General features: G+C 40.2%; 1 protein-coding gene across 2 annotated transcripts in view; it reads right to left on the reverse strand.

The window, feature by feature from the left end:
- sgcd.L (sarcoglycan delta L homeolog) overlaps window positions 1-20,749 on the reverse strand; it is a 339,284-nt gene that overhangs the window by 283,767 nt on the left and 34,768 nt on the right. Inside the window, exon 2 of one of the 2 annotated variants that reach the window (XM_041586050.1) lies at window positions 17,795-17,904. The gene's annotated coding sequence lies outside the window, so the exon portion shown is untranslated. Of the gene's footprint in view, window positions 1-17,794; window positions 17,908-20,749 lie in introns of both variants that reach the window. The other variant, XM_041586049.1, reaches the window with a different exon arrangement.

Genomic DNA, 20,749 nt, shown 5'->3' on the forward strand with positions numbered 1-20,749 from the left:
TTAAATAAGAGAGTGGAATATGAATAGCAGGGGGCCTTAATAGAAAGATGAGTAATAAAAAGTAGTAATAACACTACATTTGTAGCCTAAAAAAATATAAGCCTAATAAATTTAGTTAGTGACCTCCAATTTGAAAGCTGGAAAGTGTCAGAATTAAAGGCAAAACTATTAGAAACAAAGGGCAATTGTCAAGTTGCTTAGAATTGGCCATTCTATAACATACTACAAATGAACTTTTAAAGGGGACCACCCCTTGAATAACGTCAAGCAGAGTAAGCTATTCAATACTAATATATAAAATCAGTTTCCTCTTTATATTCTACTGTAGCAGAGGGAATTGTTCTCATCACATATAATAGGAGCCTGGCTATTTACCGCCACACAAAATGTATTTCTTCGAGAATCCTATCTATACCTTTGCATTAGCTAAAGCAGCTAAGCAGAAACAGGCTAAGCAAACCCATATTTAGTACAAGCAAAGCAAGCAATAATTGGGTGTTCTGCGCTCCCTTGGCAGAAAAGAGGAGGAGGAAACCAGCAATTGTCAGAACCATAAATGTCAATTTGCACGTTCTGTTAACATCAGAGGTACAACCTTGAATACATGAATTTATAAAAACTGGAATCCAAGTCCTTGTCACAGTCCTCGAGCTGCTTAAATGTTCCCGGACCTGACATTTCAAAATAGTGCCATCAGCTATAGATGTATTCAGGAGTGATTCCTAGGGACGGAAAGTTTGTTTTTTTTAAAGGTTTTTGACAGGGGTATAAGCATCTTTTAGTTTTGAATTATCTGCCTGTACGCCCATACAGGGGAAAATATTCAAGAAAGTTCTCAGGGTTCGCCAAAAGCAGGCGGATAGCAGCTGAGTATAGACTTGCATTGTGCTGCAAATTCAAAATAAATGGCCAAGAAAATCACAAGTGACTTGAGAAATCTCATAGTCTGAAGTAAAGACACTACAAGTCAGAAGGTCAAGAGGTGTTAGCAGTTGAGAAAGAAAAAAGACATATCTGTCATGTTTAACCCTTTTCCTCACAATCCTACTTGCCTTCTAGCTCATCCACGGGCAGGTGATAATGTTTTTTTTAAAAGGGAACTATAATTTCTCAAGAAAACGTAACCAACAGGTAAATGCTATCCTAATGGGTGACCGATCAAAGCATCTAATGAAACTGGAATATGTATATCAATATTTCTGTTTAATATGTTTTACTTTGAGCTGCCATTTTTTGATGTTCTGCATATTTCCTCACTGATCACCTGACAGGAATGTGTTCTAACTGGAACAGAAAGCATTGTCCCTTCATTGGATGATGTAACCTAGTATGTATGTGTGCACTTGGTTTGTATGTGAGCGCAGTGTCTTTTACAAGGCAGGCAAAGAGAAATTGCCACCCCCTGACCCACCCCCCTGCCACCCCCTATTTAGCAGCACAGAAGGAGGGTGATTTTTGTGTTCGGAAAGGCTATTTAAATACATTTCTTCATGGATTTTTGAAGTAACCGAGAACCAATTCCACATATTCAGAGCTGCAATTAGTACCATCGTAGAGTGCCATACTAATAAGATAGAAGGGCCCTCCACCAAAGGGTCCCAATTATTGTGCTTTATCTTTGGGCCTTATTCTGCCATGGGGCCCCTGACTACAGTATTCCCTGTACCCACCTGATGGTATACCTGCACGTACAGTATAGTACCCCAGTTATATGTAGAATTCCTCCCAGAACACATGGCAGGATAAATACAGTGCCAGCTCCGTGTATAATACCCCCAGAACACATGGTAGGATACATACAGTGCCAGTTTCGTGTACTATACACCAGAACAGATGGCATGATGAATACAATATCAATTCCTTGTATAATACCCCAGAACACATGGTAGGATACATACAGTGCCAGTTTCATGTATTATACACCAGAACAGATGGCATGATGAATACAGTATCAATTCCTTGTATAATACCCCAGAACACATGGCAGGATAAATACAGTGCCAGTTCCATGTCTAATACCCCAGAACACATGGCAGGATAAATACAATGCTAGTTCCATGTGTAATAACCCTGTCCTGCATTTGAACGAAGTTCCAATTAATGGGAAAAACAGCATGGGACATGTTAAACACTAAATAAACCCAATAGGTTGTCTTTGCCTCCAATAATTATATCTGAGTTGGGATCAAATATAATGTACTGTTTTATTATTACAGAGAAAAAGGACATTGTTTTTAAAAACATGGATTATTTGGATAAAATGGAGTCTATAGGAGGTGGCTTCCCCATTATTTGGAGATTTCAGGATAATGGGTTTCTGGATAACGGATCCCATGCCTATAGTATAAACATGGGCCGCAAATGTTCAAGGCCTTTTTGCTCTCTAAGCTGTTTTTATCTGACTTTTTTTTATTAAACCAGCACCCTTGTATCATTTCACTTGCTAAAAAGGCATTCCACCCTTTCATTAATCTACTGTATCTGCAGGTCCAACCACTTCAGAAAATGAATTTCACAGGTTCATTATTCTCACTGTAAAATCCCCTTTCCACCTCCTTTCCATCTCCTTACTTTTAATCTTAAAATATGCCCTTGTGTCCTTAAGATCTATTGGTGAACAAGGAAGCAGAGAGTTTATTGTAAGCGCTCATTGCATATGCATTCATTGTAATAATGTCTGCCTTAAAGTGCCACTACAACACTCTACTGCAGATTGTGTTTAGCGCAAGGAAATACTTCTTCTGGAAAATATTAATGGTCTCTCTCATAACAGGTTGTTGGAAAATATTGGTAGTGACCCTGCTTTGAAGAGTGCCTTTTTTAATGGGCCTTCTCTCCAAATTGCTCAATTGGATAGACAGGGGTATGACCAGAGGATGGAATCCTGCTGGAGCCCCACATGTATCACAGCAGCACTAGTTGGTGTCTAGCATTGGGTGGAGGGGACCCTGATGCCAATTTTGCATCATGATCTCTGGTTTAATCATTGATAAACGGGAAGTGATACTTAGAAATAGATTTTAGTACCTCAACTGGGGGCGAGATCAGACTGTAGGCTAGTTGGGGTGAGCAACTCTTCTCCTGGAAGTCTACCCAGAAGGTCATTTAGAGTGTGATGTAGGGTTAATATTTATTATCTGTCCTAGATATTCTTCAGTATGTTGCTTAATCACTGATAGGCCAATGTTAATACATGTTAGATATATATTTGGTCAGAAAATGTATCTGAAATCCAGGGCCACCAAACCCCAATAATATAAAAAAGAGATTTATTGCGAGGCTATGTTTTTGTTAGTAACTTTTTTAGGGGGCCATAAAGAGTTTCTGAATTGTCTGCTGTCTGTTCTGTTTGTTCCCTATTAACAACTTTCTTCCTTTGGGTTATACTCAACCCTGTACCGACTTAAGCAATCCATAGTCTGACACAGAGATTTGCCTTGCTTGGAGACCTTCCTTGCAATCACACAAATCTTTTCCTTTGACAGAACGGTGTACCATTCAAAGGTTGCTTGAGGGAATTATTCATGACAGCCCTTTCTCTCAATAGAGGGTACAAATATAAATGATGCTTATTACATTGTTGGTCCACCATCATAAATGCATTATGATGGAGTAGATGGCCATGCAAAGATCCCACATGATGGAGTGCATCAGCACCTATAGCTCCATAGCAGACAAATCTTTTATAAGACACAACTGAAACATTATACAAGGGAGCACTAGAACAGCGTGAACAAAACATGCCCTTTGAACTGAATACACTGAGTAAATAATGTATGAAATACTCAAGAATTCCCTTAGAAATTCTGCATGAGCTGGTGTAAACAAGCACACATCTAGGAAACAGACAGCAGTCCATAAAGACTACAAAGTATTGCAACAAAAATAGTTGTTCATATTTAGTTAGAAGCAGAACATTAAAGTATGCAGCCTCTTTGAGTCCCCAATGCAGACATCCAATTGGTTTCTACTGGTCACTATACCTGGGCAAATCCTCCTCCGGTAAGTAAATTCTAACAACACCTCTTTCTGAAATTCCTTTTATTTTATTTAAATAGTTCCCAGCAAGGAATGATTTTCTTTTTTAAAACATTTCAGGTGCTCTTATAGATTTAAGACTGGATCGAAAAAGCATTGGGCAAAACAGATACCACCCCCATGGATTCTCATTCTTTAATCTTATTGAGTAACAATGGGTCGCTAGCTCTTGTACAAACAATGAAGGCAAAAATCAGTAACAAAAATAAAGCAGCTGCTTTTTTGAGACACAGATAATACCCAGCCGTGCACCTTTAGAAAAGCCACCACTCTTGTTCTCAGATGAAGTGTGCTGCTATAACACACTCTAGTTTGGGAAGGGATTCCACTAGATGTTGGAATATTGTTAGTGGGATTTACTTCCATTCATAAATAAGTGGTTGGCCACTTATGTTGGGGGTCAGACCTGGCTCACATTGGTGTTCTAATTCATTCCACGGGACATCATCAGGGTCAATGTCAAAGCTTTGGGCAGGCCTGTCACGTTCTTCCTCTCCCATCACTGCAAACCCATTTTTTATGGACTTTGCCTTGTGTTCGGGTGTATTATGCGTGGGAAAGTAAGGAAATTAATTTGAAGAGTCAAGAAAAACATTTCTATACATACTGAAACCCAAGTTTTCCTGATATGCCCTGTAATAAGATTTGAGTCAAACCAATGCAGACACTGAGTGTTATGAATAGTATCCCAAACCCAGAACAAACCCTTAGGTCCCGGCCTCGGCTCACACTTCTGCCTATAACTACTGCCTTTTGCTTCGTGGGGAGCCCTTCGCTACTTAGATGCCACCAGGTCTTAGAGTGAGAGGACCAGGGAGAGAGTTCTGGGCAGACAAGGGAACCAAACGTTTACAGGAAGTAAGGGGAACAAGGAGTGTGATCATAGGATAGGCTGAATCAATAGCAATCGGGCAGTGCAGTACAAATTCAGGAGATAAGAGCATAGTTGAGGTCACAGGCTGGGTCAAAACCAACAGTATCGCAGTGCAGAACAGGATCCGAGAGAATGGTCAGTAAATGGGCAAATGTCAGGACAGGCAGCAGACTAGGAATGATCAGAGACAGGCTAGGTCAAAAACAGTATAGGAATTTCATCCAGGAACTATTAAAGATAGACCTACGTTAGGCAGTGAGTTATTGACCAGGGCCCATTTAAATATTTAAATTGTGATGTGATGAATGTGATGACATCAGATGCAGCACTCGTTTGCAGATTTGGCACGCAAAGGAAGAGGAAGACCAGGTACTGATATTGAGGCTACAGATAAACAGTCTCTGTCTCTGAAGCAGATTGAGTTGAGCTGATGAACACTTGAGAGTGTGCTGTCAATAATACTTTTAGCTACCACAACTAGGAGCTCCTCCAAACAGAACCCTGGAATTGCCACCGGCTCAAGGCAATTAATAAATTGATGCACAACTGATGCAGACTGCAAGTAGGCAAAACTGCATCACTGTGGTCAACTGACAATCTTGAGAAGAGTCTCTAGGTCACTGAACATGACCAAGTGGGTCAGATAGTTTGGGTGGAGGAGAACAGCAGCAGGATGATGAGGCAGTTAGCTGGCTGACAGTAAGAAAATATAGCGTGGGGAAAAGAAAAAAAATGGAGGCTGCTCCAGGGTTTGTGCATTTCCGACAGATTCGCCAGATTGTGTGAAGAAGATGGGAGTGTGAACTCTGGATTGACAGTTCAAGATGGGGCTGATCTCTCTAACAGCTGGGAGAGCTGTTTCTCTAATAGTGGTGGGGAGGAGAGCAGAGCCAGGTCTAAACAGATTGTAGTTGTAGGGGATTAATTTATTAGGAAAGTGGAAAGGGTAATCTGTCATCCAGATTCTACAACCGAACAGCTGTCTTCTTGGTGCCAGGGTTCGGCATGTGGTTTATCAGGTAGACAAATTATTGGGTGGGGCTGGACGTTACCCAACTGTCTTGGTACTACCAACAAAATTAATGGTAGATGGAGGACCATAAATGAATCTGAGGGACTGTTTATATGAATTGAGCAATTAATACTGCAGAACCCTGAAACCACTGCTACCAAAATAGAAATGATGCCTGTAGAACTGGGCACACACGTCATTTTGATGCAGAGCGCCAGAAATGATGCCATCATATACTGGGAGCAATGTGTATTCATCAGGAGTGGGAACATGTTTTAAAACTGGACAGGTGGCAACCCTAGAGAAGCACCTAGGCACTCCAATTCACATCCCTAACTTGTGTCATGCATATGAAGACTACAATGGAGCTCCTATATTTGCTACCTGCCCTAGTATTCAGTAAGGACTGGGCTGGTATGAGTTCCTGAGCACAGACAGTCCCAAGGTAGAAGTGCTCTGTGCACGGGGCTCTTGCATTTCTGCCTTGGGGATAATGACCAATTATGGCTCTTTTACAAGCTGGCTGCAAGTCAGGTTAAGCTTTTACTTAACACTAGTATCAGCACCAGTATAAATGTTGATTATGAAGTTAATTCTAATAAGGGGCCACCGTGCAATGTACTCAGAGAGATGAATAAGATAATGTGACCTTGGTTCCCCCAGTGCAACACAACCTGTAAACAGTAAAACCGCAAAGGGCTTTAGATCCATTTTACTGTTAAAAGTCAAGATATCTCATTCAAGGGCAGAATACACTTTCTTGTCCCAGATTCAGCCGTCCTTGTTATTTCCAGTCTCCTAGCAATTCAGGTCTCACTCCAAGGTCACCATGTACTAATAAATTCTGCAAGGGTGTCCTACAGCCTTGGCACATACAGCAAGCAGGCTTGTCAACCTCACAAAAAATTATTTATCTTCTAATTTACAGGGATTAAAGGGGTATATCATGTGATATCAGCCAACTCCTTGTTCAAACATAGCATACTGTGTTGTGCCACTTTTTGGTCCCCCCATACATTTTGCCATAGTGCTTTAAAGGGACACAAAACCTAACCATAAAGTGGCACCTTATAGCATATCTCCCAACATTTAAAAAATAGAAAAAAAAATACACACCAAATAGCACATCCATTTAACAAAATATGGCAGGTTATGGAAAGTTTGAACACATTTCTGTGGGTTTTAGGGTCTGGTTTTATGTGTTATTAGAGTTTTGCTGAAGAAGGTGAATTGCCCTTTAAGCTGCAAGTCACAGTTTCCCCAAGAGACCCGCTTATATTAAATTGTTACAATTTGTATCTTTGCTTATCTTAAATTTTTACGAATATATCTAAGTGCAACTGTTGAGTATTCTGGGCTCTCTGCCAAACGCCTCTTATTTAATTACATTTCAGAAAGATTGTATGATTTACACATAACAGCGGTGATTGTTGTTGGAGGATTATTCTGTACTTTAATGCAGCCATGGGCCCTGGAGATCTGGGGGAATGTTTTACTGAGCAATATTGATTTAAGAATGCAACATTGATGTTACTGCCACGTTCAGGGTGGTGATACAGGTATGGGATGCATTATGCGGAAACCCGTTATCCAGAAAGCTCCGAATTATCAAAAGGCCATCTCCCATTTTATACAAATAATCCAAATTTTTAAATATGATTTTCTTTTTCTCTGTAATAATACAACAGTAGTTTTTACTTGATCCCAACTAAGATACGAATAATCCTTATTGAAAGCAAAACTGGCCTATTGGCTTTATTTAATGTTTACATGATTTTCTAGTAGACTTAAGATATGAAGATCCAAATTACGGAAAGATTCATAATCCGGAAACCCCAGTTCCTGAACATTCTGGATAATAGATCCCATACCAGTAATACCATTGTTAAACAGCTGCACTTGCGCACAATGCAACAGGAGAGGCATGACAGACGCAATGGCACTTTGGGCAACTATACATAAGAGCAAGGATGCAATACCTGTTATTAGGGAAGGGGGCAAATCTGATCCGAATCGCATCACCGAAAATTCGCTAAACTGTGAAAATTAGCCAAAATACATCGAAGTCTATGGACGACAATCTTTTTTGAGACGCGTCAAATTGCACTCCAAATTTTTGAAGTGCAACAATTTGTTTTCATCTGCAACATTTCGATTGTTTGGGTCAGAGCCCAGGTCTCAATAAAGGCATTTTAAAGAAAAGAAACCCGTGAATGGTGCTGTCCATGATACAAAATTTTATATATTGATGCCACTCCTTAGATGACTAACTCTTTCAGCAAGTTGGCAGCTGCTGGCATAACTTACCAGCAGAGAAACAAGATGGAATACAGCGCTTGTGAACCCTCACCCTCTGCATTTAGTCGTGCTTTATGTTGGTCCACTAAAGGGTATAACCAGCAATCTATAAACGTGATTAAAATGTAGGGTGTATTGTCTCTTCAGGGGTCGATGCCCCTCGGATTAGAGAAGCCTCTCGCAGCCAAGTGAATGAAGCTTCCCTTGCTAAATACAAGCTCTTGTTAGCAATGCCCCAGTTGGCAAAGCCTCATCCAGCAATTCAAAGGTATCTCCTTGTCCTTGCCTGCCCTTGTTGGCCATTGAATTTGTTTGGCCATTTTTCATAAATATCACGTTGGTACCGGGAAACGCTGGTGGTGTTTGAGAATCAGCCTGAAATTGTTCTGTCCTGTCGCAGAGCCCGTGAAATGCTTTAAAGCTCTATTATCTGTGACATGAAGTAGTGGGAGGGGGGGAGCTCAGGGGAGGGAGAAAGGGGGGACATCATACTGAAAGGGAGTGAAAATAATCCACACAGCAACTGGGAAACGGATCTATGTCTGGATGAAAAGCTATAAATCCTTCGGACTTCATCTGTGGTGAGAGGGAGTGATACAGAGGGTGGAACTAATATCTACATCATTTTTTGCCCTTCAAAGGGCTTTATAATCTGCTCTTAAAGGATCACTTTGACTTTTAGTTTTTATTTCCACCTAAACCTTTCTTACCTTTCATAGCCCTCTCATCAAGCTGTTCACATCATATGTGATACAGCTACTCTTTAAAAAGCAGGGTAATTTTGTACAGAGTGCACAACTGCCATCTTCTTCCCGGCTCTCTGCTAGCCTCTGTGCCACCCTGGGCTGGTGCATGGGCTCCTGTGGTGACTACTCTTGTGCATTCTACCCCAGGCCAAAGAGAACATCAGCCATTAGAATTAGGGATGCACCGAATCCACTATTTTTGAATTTGGCCAAACCCCCAAATCCTTTGTGAAAAATTTCCTAAAGGATCCGAACCAAACCCTAATTTACATATGTAAATCAGTGAGGGGGAGGGAAAAAGAAAGCCGTGCCCGCAGTCACATGATTTTATAGATTCGGATTCGGTTTGGCCAGGCACAAGAATTCAGCCGAATCGGAACCCTGCTGAAAACGGCAGGATTCGGTGTATCCCAAATTAGAATCGCTTGGGGTGCTAAGAAACTGGCCAACCTCCTAATGATTTTGGGCTTAATTCATAATGTGTTTGGAGGATGCTTAGAACAAAAGTATGATGCATCAATGCATTGTGTCAAACATTATAATGTACAGAAGCCATGAATAAGCTGAAAAATATACCCTTGTAAATGGTGCTATGTGATATAATAAATATATATCATAAATCAATGCTTAATGATGTCATTTGTATGACATAACTCACTAAACACATGCATTTTAGAATTAATGGGCAGCCTACTTTAATATAAGCCATGTAATTCAGCCTGCGTCCATGTCCCTTGACAGTGGTTGTTTAGCTTTTTCCATTTAACAGGGTGGTTCATTATAAAATGATCAATTCTAAGCAACTTTTCAGTTGGTTGTAATTATTTTTTTTTTGCAAAGTTTTTAATTATTTGCCTTCTCCTTCTGACTCTTTCCAGATTCCAAATGGGGGTCACTGACCCAGGGCAGCTCCTGCCATGAGGAAAGGTGAGAACCTTGCTACAGGCAGCAGTAAGTGGCCAGTTACCAGGGGCCACAAAAAGCTCTTTCCTGTAACTTTAAGAGCTGAAAATTCGGGTCCGCTAGTGCAGAGCTTCTAGCAATGCAGACCCCCTCTGACCCACTCCGATGCTGAAGTATTAAAGGAACAGTAACACCAAAAAATGAAAGTGTTTTAACTGAATGACAATATAATGTAACGATGCCCTGCCCTGGTAAAACGGGTGTATTTGCTTCAGATACTCTACAATAGTTTATATCAACAAGCTGCTGTGTAGCCATGGGGGCAGCCATTCAAAGCTGAAAAAAGAGACAAGGCACCGGATACACAGCAGATAACAGATACACTCTGTAGTATACAATGGGATTCTTCACAACTTATCCGTTATCTACTGTGTATTCTGTACTACCCCCATGGCTACACAGCAGTTTATTTATATAAATTATAATAGTCTAACTGAAGCAAACACACCAGTTTTACCAAGTCAGGGCAACAGTACATTATATACTGTTCCTTTAAGCGTGGAGTAGGGGGGCGGCACCGAGGCTGGTGGCAGCAGCCCCAGGAGGCAACAGCCCCAGGATCAATCTAAAAAACAAATGATCTATAAGGCTACAAATGTATTGTTATCACTACTTTTTATTATTCCTTTTTACATTCAGGCCCTATCCTATTCATGTTCCAGTCTTATTCAAATTGTTGCTAGGGTCATTTGAACCCTCGAAACCAGATTGCTGAAATAGCACTGGAGAGCCTCTGAATAAAAAGCTAAATAATGCAAAAACCACAAATAATAAAAAGAGTAAACCAATTGTAAATTGTCTCAGAATAATACACCCCCCTCCTGCTATGGTGATGGCCCATAACATGGTTACAGATGGCCCATAACATGGTTACAGATAGAGGAAAAGATTAATGTACTACTACTTAGTCATTCAGACATAATTTCGAGAATAACTAGGACCGCAAATAGGTTTTGACCCCAAATCTCGCCCTATCTGAACCACAAGTTCTGATGTATCTATCAGAAAAATAAATAAGCATTCTCCCTAAATCTCACCCTTACCAATGACTGCTCCAAGCCCCTCTTAGAGGTGACAGCCCACCGTTTAGGAAAAATGTTTTTTTATGGTCATTGAACACCTTAGTGATTTCCATTTCCTAACGTTTTGGGGGTTTCGTTCTTCTCTATGTAGTTAGAAACAAAGCAGAGGATATACCGCGCCGGCTCAAGGTCCCTCAGTGACAAAGGACCCTTCTTAGTGAGTAATTTATGCCGCTCTATTTGCAATGTTAAACTCTGGCTTTCCCTGTGCAATTCCGGGCAATCTAGAGATAAGCACGAACGCGGCTCTTGCACATCAGGGTCAATAAGGATGAGCTACTTGGCATTCGCTTCCACCAGTCAGCTCATTTATTTTGTGTGTGTGTGTGTGTCGCCTGCATGAAGTAGATCAAGGAAATATGAATAGCGGCTAAATTGTTCCATTTCTTTATTGCCAATAAGGAAATTATACAAAAGGATCTGCAAATCAATTTTGTGCGCAGTTAATAGCACAAGCACTTGGCGAGCCAATTCACAAACTCGCGGGCCAATGGGGCTCGTCGTAAGCTGACCAAACTGCCGGCAATGTGCTTGTCCCTAGGCAACAATCTGAAGACAGGGAAGCTCTAGAGAACAGAGAGATTAATAAATATCAATTCTTCTCTTTATGGGACACTATAATCCCTTTATCTTAAACTCTGCTGCTTCTGACAACATCCAGCTACGGAGAGAATGGCGAATGGAAGAGGGCACTTTTATGGAGACACTAAAATTTATATATTTAGGAAGAGCCGCACCATAGAAATTAGGTTATTTTGGTCTTGCTTGTTTAAAGGAGGAATAAATCTTAAAGTCATAGGTTAGAAATGCTACGCATAATACACAAAAAGTGCAGTGTGCAAAGTGCAATAACAGACGTAGTTTTCCCACAGTTCCAGTTTAATTGTTGCTACGGGGGGCTCCAGAATTACATCCAGTTGCACCAAAAAAACCACACTATTACATACGCTTGTTTAGATTGTAAGCTCTACAGCGAAGGGCCCTCCATCCTTTCATCTCCTTGACACTAAGCACTTAATCTTTATTGTACAGATATAGGACCTGTTATCCAGAATTCTTGGGACTTGGGGTTTTCCAGATAATGGATCTTTCCGTAATTTGGATTTTCATAGCTTAAGTCTACTAGAAAATCATTTAAACCTGAAATGAACCCAATAGGCTGGTTTTGCTTCCAATAAGGATTAATTCTATCTGAGTTTGGAACATGTACAATATATTGCTTTTTTTATTACAGAGAAAATTTGGCTTATTTGGATAAAATGGAGTCTATGGGAGACAGCCTTTCCATAATTCAGAGCTTTCTGGACAACAGGTTTTCAGATAACGGATTCCATACCAGTAACTGTATTTTATCTTTATTTTATTGTATTTTGTATGTATTTGTATGTATTACTGCAATGACCCCCTGTTTGGACTACTCATTTATTGTTCTGCTATATAGTGTGTTGCTCTCAAGGAGTACTAAACAAGTAAAAAATACATACATACATACATATGATCCTTTGCATGGGGATCTGTTGCACCTACTGATGTTGAAACCATGAAATTACTGCCAGCTCCAGGGTTCTACGGTATCTACTTGCACACAATTCAGCAGAAGATGGAAACAATGCTGCTTGGTGCAACTATATGGAGACATATGGAGCATGTTTGGATGCAAATAACTTGAATGAATGGTGACCTCTTACATATTCTTTACTACTCCAAAGCAACAACAGCCCTTTAGCAGTAAAAATCTGTACCACAAGCTTCTCAACCAGGAGTACACTGAGCATGTGCAGTGCCACTGACTCTCAAAAGACACCAAACAAGATCCAAGATGGGGAGCAGCTGTGGACAACTATGAAGGCCTGTATCATAACTGTTATAAAAATGCTTATCCCCCTGGGCTGGAACAATAAGTTCAGTATAAAAAATACAGAATTTCTAGCTATATTTATTTTTCGGTTTTAGTTCAGATGGGGCATCTCAAATTATATTTACATATTTGTTAGACCAAGATGATGTACTGTATATGGTATCCTATTGACTTGCTTTATTCTATGTAGCACATCTGGTGGATGATTCCCATCACTTGCTGTTGAGTTACCCCCACCCGAACAGACAGCTAACAAATGCTATTCCTACCAGCAGATGAAAGCGTCTATAATAATATCATCTACTGCTGGTTTCCGCGTCTGAAGCTTCAGGCAGTACCGCTGTAGTGCACTGTCATCAGCAAATTAATAGCGGGTGACATAAATTCTTGGTCTACTGTGATTACAATATGTTGGTGGCAAGACCAACGAGACACGTGCTCAGAATGATCTATTGATGCCAGAACACCAGTGCTGGAGTCATGTTTGGCCTTATTCCATAACGTGCATTCAATTCCTTTAGTTTGGAATGGAAACAAGGAGGTGTTAATTGCTCATCCTCAGATCTGGCACCACTCTGAATTAAAATGGGATACATTTAGCCCTTAATGTCCTATTTTACTTATCCAATTTTATTGACATACACACATAAAACAGATACAGTAAATATCTGTTACAAGATCAGGTTTATATACAAGGAAAGATTATAACGTTATTATATCAATATGCAGGTATAGGCTCTGTTATCCAGAAACCTGTTATCCAGAAAGCTCTGATTAGACTCCATTTTATGCAAATAATCCACATTTTAAAAAATGATTTCCTTTTTCCTCTGTAATAATAAACCAAAACCTCGTACTTGATCCCAACTAAGATATAATTGATCCGTTTTGGAAGCAAAACCAGTTTATGCAAATAATCCAAATGTTATGCAAATAGTCCAAATGTAAAAAATTATTTCCTTTTTACTCTGTAGTAATAAAACAGAACCTCGTACTTGATCCCAACTAAGATATAATTAATCCTTATTGGAAGCAAATCCAGTTTATGCAAATAATCCAAATTTTAAAAAATGATTTACTTTATCCTCTGTAATAATAAAACAGAACCTCGTATTTGATCCCAACTAAGATATAATTAATCCTCATTGGAAGCAAAAAACAGCCTATTGGGTTTATTTAATGTTTACATGATTTTCAAGTAGACTTAAGGTATGAAGATCCAAATTATGGAAATATCCATTATCTGAAAACCCCAGGTCCCAAGTATTGTAGATAACAGGTCCCATACCAGTATTGTTTTTTTTAATCTATTTCATTCTACTGGTTTAATTTCCCAAGCCTCCTGCTTAATTCTATTAAGATCTTGACAGGCTGCAGAGGTAATAACAATAGAAATGGTTGTTCTCATGTTTCCATATGGCAGAAAGTCCCCTACCTGTGCCCTTTAGTAACAGGAGGGTTGGATATCAACCAAAAAGCAAAATTGAGCATCAGTGACTCTCATGACTCTTGCATTGTACTGCTATGTGGGAAAAAAAACAGAACATTTTGTTTCTCAAATTGTACTTTGCACACTACACTTACAACCTATTAACACATTTTACTAAATGTAAAATTTGTATTTACAATGAGAAATACCATAATAGGATATTTTCTGAGCATGCAACATTGAACATTATCCACCTTCTCCCATACCGTCCTATTTTTTAATAAGGGTAAGACATGACTTCAAATAGAAATGATGTATAACTAATCAAAAGGCTTTAAAATGTATAGAACCTTAGGGAGTTTCTAAAATGCATAGCTTCTTGGAATATACATGGGGTGCTGGGACTTGCACCCCATTGACAGTTGTCAGCTAACAAAAAGCATATTATTATTATGATTATTATTATGATAATTATTAGTATTGTTTATTGTACAGGTTAAGCCTCCTATTTATCCTGGCATTCAGTTAAATGTCTGCTTGCTGTAGTGAGCAGCAGGTCTACATGCTGAACTGAAGAAACGCAGAACAAAAAAGTAACCCTGTGAATCACTCAAAAATTATGGTTTGTATTTTGTTTATTGAAAACATTACATGATAAACACAGCTCAGGTTAACATGCAGGTGGTACAAATACTATGGACAATCACATCTCCCACCCAGTCTGCTGGCCAGATAGGGGTGCCCTCAGCCTGCCCATGAGGAATACAGCTTTACCAAATACAGGCACTCATGGTAGATAGTCATGGGCGAATAAATTTTCCTGGCGCAAATTCTTATCTAATTTCTGTGTTTCGCTGAAAATTCGCCGGCGTCAAAATTGGCATGCCCATAGACTTTATTCTGGGGTCAAAGTTGACACGAGCCTTCATTTTTGAGTTTCACAAATTTTTCACCATTTTGGCGAAGTGAAACGGGAGAAATTCGCCCATCGCTAATGGTAGAAGCACAGCTCCATTCTGGAGCATAAAGACCTACACCCAAGGAGCAAAGTACAGGGCACAGTGCAAAAGTGCCAAAAAACATGCCGGTTTGCACCTACAGTATTTCTTGCACTTTGCACCCTGCCCTGCACCTTGTAAATGAGCCCTATAATATCCTTGCCCCACAGAAGCCAAACAAAAGCCCCAAATACTTATCTTCATAAAAAAGACATCTTTCCCAAAATACGCCACTTCAACTTAAATATTCTATTCTCCATGTGATTTTGGTTTTGCACTAATGCTGCTAAGCCCCCAGTTGCAAGGTCAGCATTTGGCAAATAAAGTAATAATCATCACACTAACACTCTCTTTCTTCCCATCTCCCATTCTCCATGCTCAGGCCTCAGTGATAAAGTCCTTCCAGTGAGCCGCAAGGCCCTGGCAGGGTGACGCGTTTGATAAATGCATCCTGTTATTTCTGTCTCTTATATCCAGGGGCTCAGCACTCACAGCACATGTTTAGCTTAATACAGTGTGCATAGGGGGCACAAAAGGCTACTTAGAGCTGCTGAAGAGGAAGAAGAGTGATAAAGGATTTAAATGAAACAAGAAAGTGTAAAGGGCAACAAGGAATTCTCCTTTCAACTGTGACCCTGCCGGTATCCATCATTGTACAGCTATTAAATTAACACATTATTGCGCACAACATTACCTTGTACAAACCAATTCTGGCCCAATATTTAGCCATGTCTGACCTAGTGGCCACTCAGGGAAACACTCCTAATATGAGTATCATTACACGGCACAACTCATTTTATACAGCAAGGTACACATGGTATCTGGGGCACAGAGAACCCTTAAAGGAAAAGCAAACCCCCAAACTAATGAAAACCCCTACCCTCCATAATCCCCCCACACACAGGTGTTAATACCTGTAAATGCCCCTAAGTCTTTAATTACCCCTCAATGCAAAGTCAGTGCAGCCGAGCTCACGGGCGCCATCTTCTGGTTCTTCGGTAATCTTCGGGTCCCTTCAACAATTTCCGTGGCTTTCGCTGATACGCCACTTACTTACAGAAGACTCCCGAAGCAGTGGAGATGGCACCTGTGCGCTGACTCTGCATCGAGGGATATTAATTAAAGACTTAGGGGCATTTACAGGTATTAACAACTATGCAGGGAGGGAACAGGGAGGGGGGACTATGGAGGGTAGGTAGTTTTCATTAGTTTGGGGGGTTGGTTTTTCTTTTAGCTGCATAGCACTCATGTACAGAAACATAATGGCAAGCCCCAAGCACACACACAGAATGGAAAACCCAAATCAAGTTTTACTGAAATTCGGAGTCCATTGGTAGCATTTTGACCGCCATGGGACTTTTAAGAAGAATTGCTGCAGGTCAAAATTCCCTTCCCCATTTAAATGAATTTTATACAAGAGCATCACAGCAATCAAAAAGGACGTACCCCTAAGCTACAGATGGTGGGGGACTTGTCTGATGCATCTGGAGCAGACCCTTTCAGCACAGGGTGTGGCTGTGCGCCAGATGCTCCAATTACTCCTGCTCCATCTATAACAAACTTTTTCTGCTCAGCAAAGTACAGTGTTACCTTGTGCCACTGGTGATACATAAGAACAAGCACAGTACTTATAATGCTCTCAACAAATACAGATTAGTGATGGGCGAATTTGTTCCGTTTCCCTTCGCCACAATTCGCCGGCGTCAAAATGGGTGCCAGCGTCAAAGTTGATGCTGGTGCCCATTAAAGTCAATGGCCGTCCATTTATCGTCGTCTAAATTGGTGTCGAAATTGAGATGACGGCGAATTTTCACGGCAAATTTAATGGTGAATAAATTCGTCCATCACTAATACAGACACAGAAATGCATTGCTAATGTACTTGTATAACCACAGTATGCACTGATGCTATAACTACTACTGTCAGAACAGTCCCACAAAGCAATGTTTTAATGAGTGGCCCATGACCACTTGCTCTCAGGTGCCTCAAACTGGTTACATGGCAGCAAACCTAGCACCATTATCCATGATCAATGTCTTGTGTTGACTGAGGATCAGTTAGCTTTTTCTTGTCTACAGTATTTAAAAAGTCATACAGTACAAAGCCCACTGTTACTTCTCTTACATTGAATTGACCTTGATGGTGGTGATACATGTATATTTTGTTTAAACCTTAAACTAGTAGCAACCTCCCCTTCCAAATGAACTGAATAATCCATTCCCCACCTCTTGGAGGCCATACACTGCTAAACCTGAATGGTTATAAGATCAGTTGTCCAGGGGACCAACATCAAATAGGGAATTGAGAGGAGCAACCAAGGATATTGTGAGATGTAGTTCAGTTGCTCCTCTCACTTCCCTATAGTTGATGGCCCACCAGGATGACGTAGTGACAAATTACGTTCCTGATACCGAGAGCCCAAGAACTCAACAGTCACCCACTCTGGAAGAAGAGCACCCCACTTACATGCACTTACAGATAAAAACCTTCCCTTACCTTAGTGTCTGTGAAGCAGCATGTGCTGCTCTTCAGCAGCAGGGTGCTGCCATCTTGCTTTGCGATGCGTTGCTCTCTACACACTTCACGAGCACGTTCCAACCAAAATCCTACTGAGGAAATGACCAGAAAAGGAGAAATCAAATGAAAATGGTTTTACGTGGATAAAGGAACAGCGCAAAAAAAAAAAATCCAAGCAATTTCTGTTATTTTATATATAGGTATGTTCCAAAATGTTCTTTTCATAGGACAAATATTTATTTAAGCTATCATTTCCTCTCTCTGTGTAATATATGAGAAGTTTCCAAGTCGTGGATGTGGGAAAGTAATTTCCAACCCAGAAAAGCTCCTTAAAAGGACTAAGCTGAATAAATAGAAAGAACAGAGCAGATAACACACAGCTGGCATGGGATTAATTCACCTTTCAAGTACCAAAAAGAGATAGTTGAAGGACTAATACTTGCCTCCATCAACGCAATCTAATATAACCTTTTCTGTCATGCAGGTATTTAATAGTACAATGTCAAGTGATAGGCCAACAGTGGACATCACAACCTCAGAGTTCTGACATGAGGTTCCTTTGACCTATCACTTCAATCCAAGTACGTCTGGAATTGTGATATGATGATCCATTAAATATAGCTAAACAGACTATCTCTGATCTATATTACATCCAGTTATAGGCCAATGATGTCCCCAATCATGTGTCACTGGGAAACACAGTCTCAAATATTCATGAGCTGAAGCAGCTATACACCCAAAAGTTTCTGGGGAATAATATTAAATTGTCCTTCCTTTTGCTGCTGTGGCTTCTACTGTATTGGGAAGGATTTTCACTTGATGCTATGACTAGTGATGAGGGTGCTGTCCTAAAATCCATGTTTTTCCACAGGTTGGGTGGGTTTGAGCCAAGAAAAATTAGTCTCAGGAGCAGATTCGTGCATTTGGCAGGTCAAATTTCAGGCAAGCCCTCCCTCCTGACGCCTCTACTATGGTGGCTAATCCCACCCATAAATGAGTCATCAAAGGGGAGTAGGACCAGGTGTGGATCACAAAGTAGAAGAGGACTTAGTGCAGGTTTGGATGTAGGTTAGATCGTAGGTAGGAAGTAGTTGGAATCAGAAAAGTAGTTAGGATTGAGAAATTTCCGACCCACTCCTCACTAGTTTGAAGATTGTTTTTAGGATTTGCTTCCATTCAGCCACAAGAGCATAAAGCTTGCCATAAACGCAAAGATAAAGTCATACAAATCTACATTTTGTACGATTTTCAGACCATGTGTACATTGTCCCGTCTTTTTTCGTACCATGGCGATCGGTAGTTTAATTGTTAGAGTAGGTTAGATTTCTGTAGACAAATGATAATATCTCTCCATGTATTGCCTATGTGACAATATCAGTGGGTGACTGTCACTACTATCTGTCAAAATTAACTTTTGTACGATTGCTGCCTGTCAATTAATAGCCAGAACATCATCTGATTTGTGCTACGTTATTTATCTGAATGGTTAGTTGCAGGTCGGAAGATTGCACTGCATGATTGTTCGTCGGATAAATGTGAAGGTCTATGGACGCTGAGCACTAATGTTGCAGATCAGGCCTGGCTCATGGGTGGCCTTTTCATTAATTCCATTTGGGTTGAGGTCTGGGCCCTGTGCAGGCCAATTAAGTTCTTATACCCCTATCTCAGCAATCCCATTCTGTACGGATCTTGCTTTGTAAAGAGGGGCATTATGGTGATCAGAAAGGTCCTTCTCCAAACTTCACCAATCACCAGATGATTATTGGGGACATTCATACTCAAAAGGTGTGTCTGGATACCTTTGGCAAAAAGATACTTTTGGCTATATACGGTATGGCATCTGCTGCAATTGCTGCCAGGTACTACAGGAGACTTTTGCCTTTCCAGTGTTACGAAAAGAGCAGCAATCCTGTTGTCATAAATAGATGCAATAAAGAAGCAGAAGGCACAGTGGGACCTTGGCTATTGAGCAACGTCAATATGTGCTGGTGGAAACATTGTGTCCAATATTTTTTTAGATAAAACACAGTCATAACTTGGGACAAAAAGCCCTAGCGAATGAAATAAAATAAGTAGATAAATGATGCAGAGCTTTTGAATATGCAAAGTAAACAAGAATTATAGTGCATTTAATGTGTTATTAGCACTTTAAAAGCTGATCCCATTTCATGTTCTCCGGCATTAGTGAATAAAGGAAAACCATTGTTCTCTCTGTTTTCTTTGTGTGCACATTTTAATACCAGTAATGCTCATACAAAAGCAGCGCTAAACAGGACCAACCATCTAGCAAATTAGCTTTCAAAAAAATCGTCCCCCACTCAAAAAATAATTCACACACCACACGTATCACAGTCCATAGCCAGCCAGCTGCCATGTATTTAAATGTTATTTATAATTTAATTCCAGGAAGTCAGGTTTCCCTATAATCTATACATGCTTCCAATAAGCAGATATCCATTATTGCAGCTATTAAATAATGATGAGGATGTAACAATCTCCTATAATTCCTAGAAGATAAAAAGCCACAACTGACGGCTTTAACAGTGACAAGACCAATTCAAAACCTTTAAATTATTTTGAGGTATAGGACGTTTTAATTGGGTGAGGCTTTTTTTTTTCCGCCTCGGAAAGGAATGGAGGATGGGGAGGGAATATTTCAATTTATCAGTGAATGGCCAGGAAAGTTGTGCATGTGGACTTACGTATTGATTTTACCATAAACCATTCACTGGGATAATGTTTTGCCTTTTTTTCATTATGGTTGGGAAGGCCTTTATATATCTATGGAAATAGCAAGGTGTCAAAAGGCATAAAAGTAGTGGGGATGCATATGGATGTGGCTTGCTTTAAAACACCACACAGTTGCATTCAGACAAGTCATTATGCCTGACAGCGCTTTGATATATACTTTCATTTCCTAAGAAACAGCAAAAA

This window comes from Xenopus laevis, chromosome 3L, assembly GCF_017654675.1.
Source record: "Xenopus laevis strain J_2021 chromosome 3L, Xenopus_laevis_v10.1, whole genome shotgun sequence".
NCBI lineage: Eukaryota > Metazoa > Chordata > Amphibia > Anura > Pipidae > Xenopus > Xenopus laevis.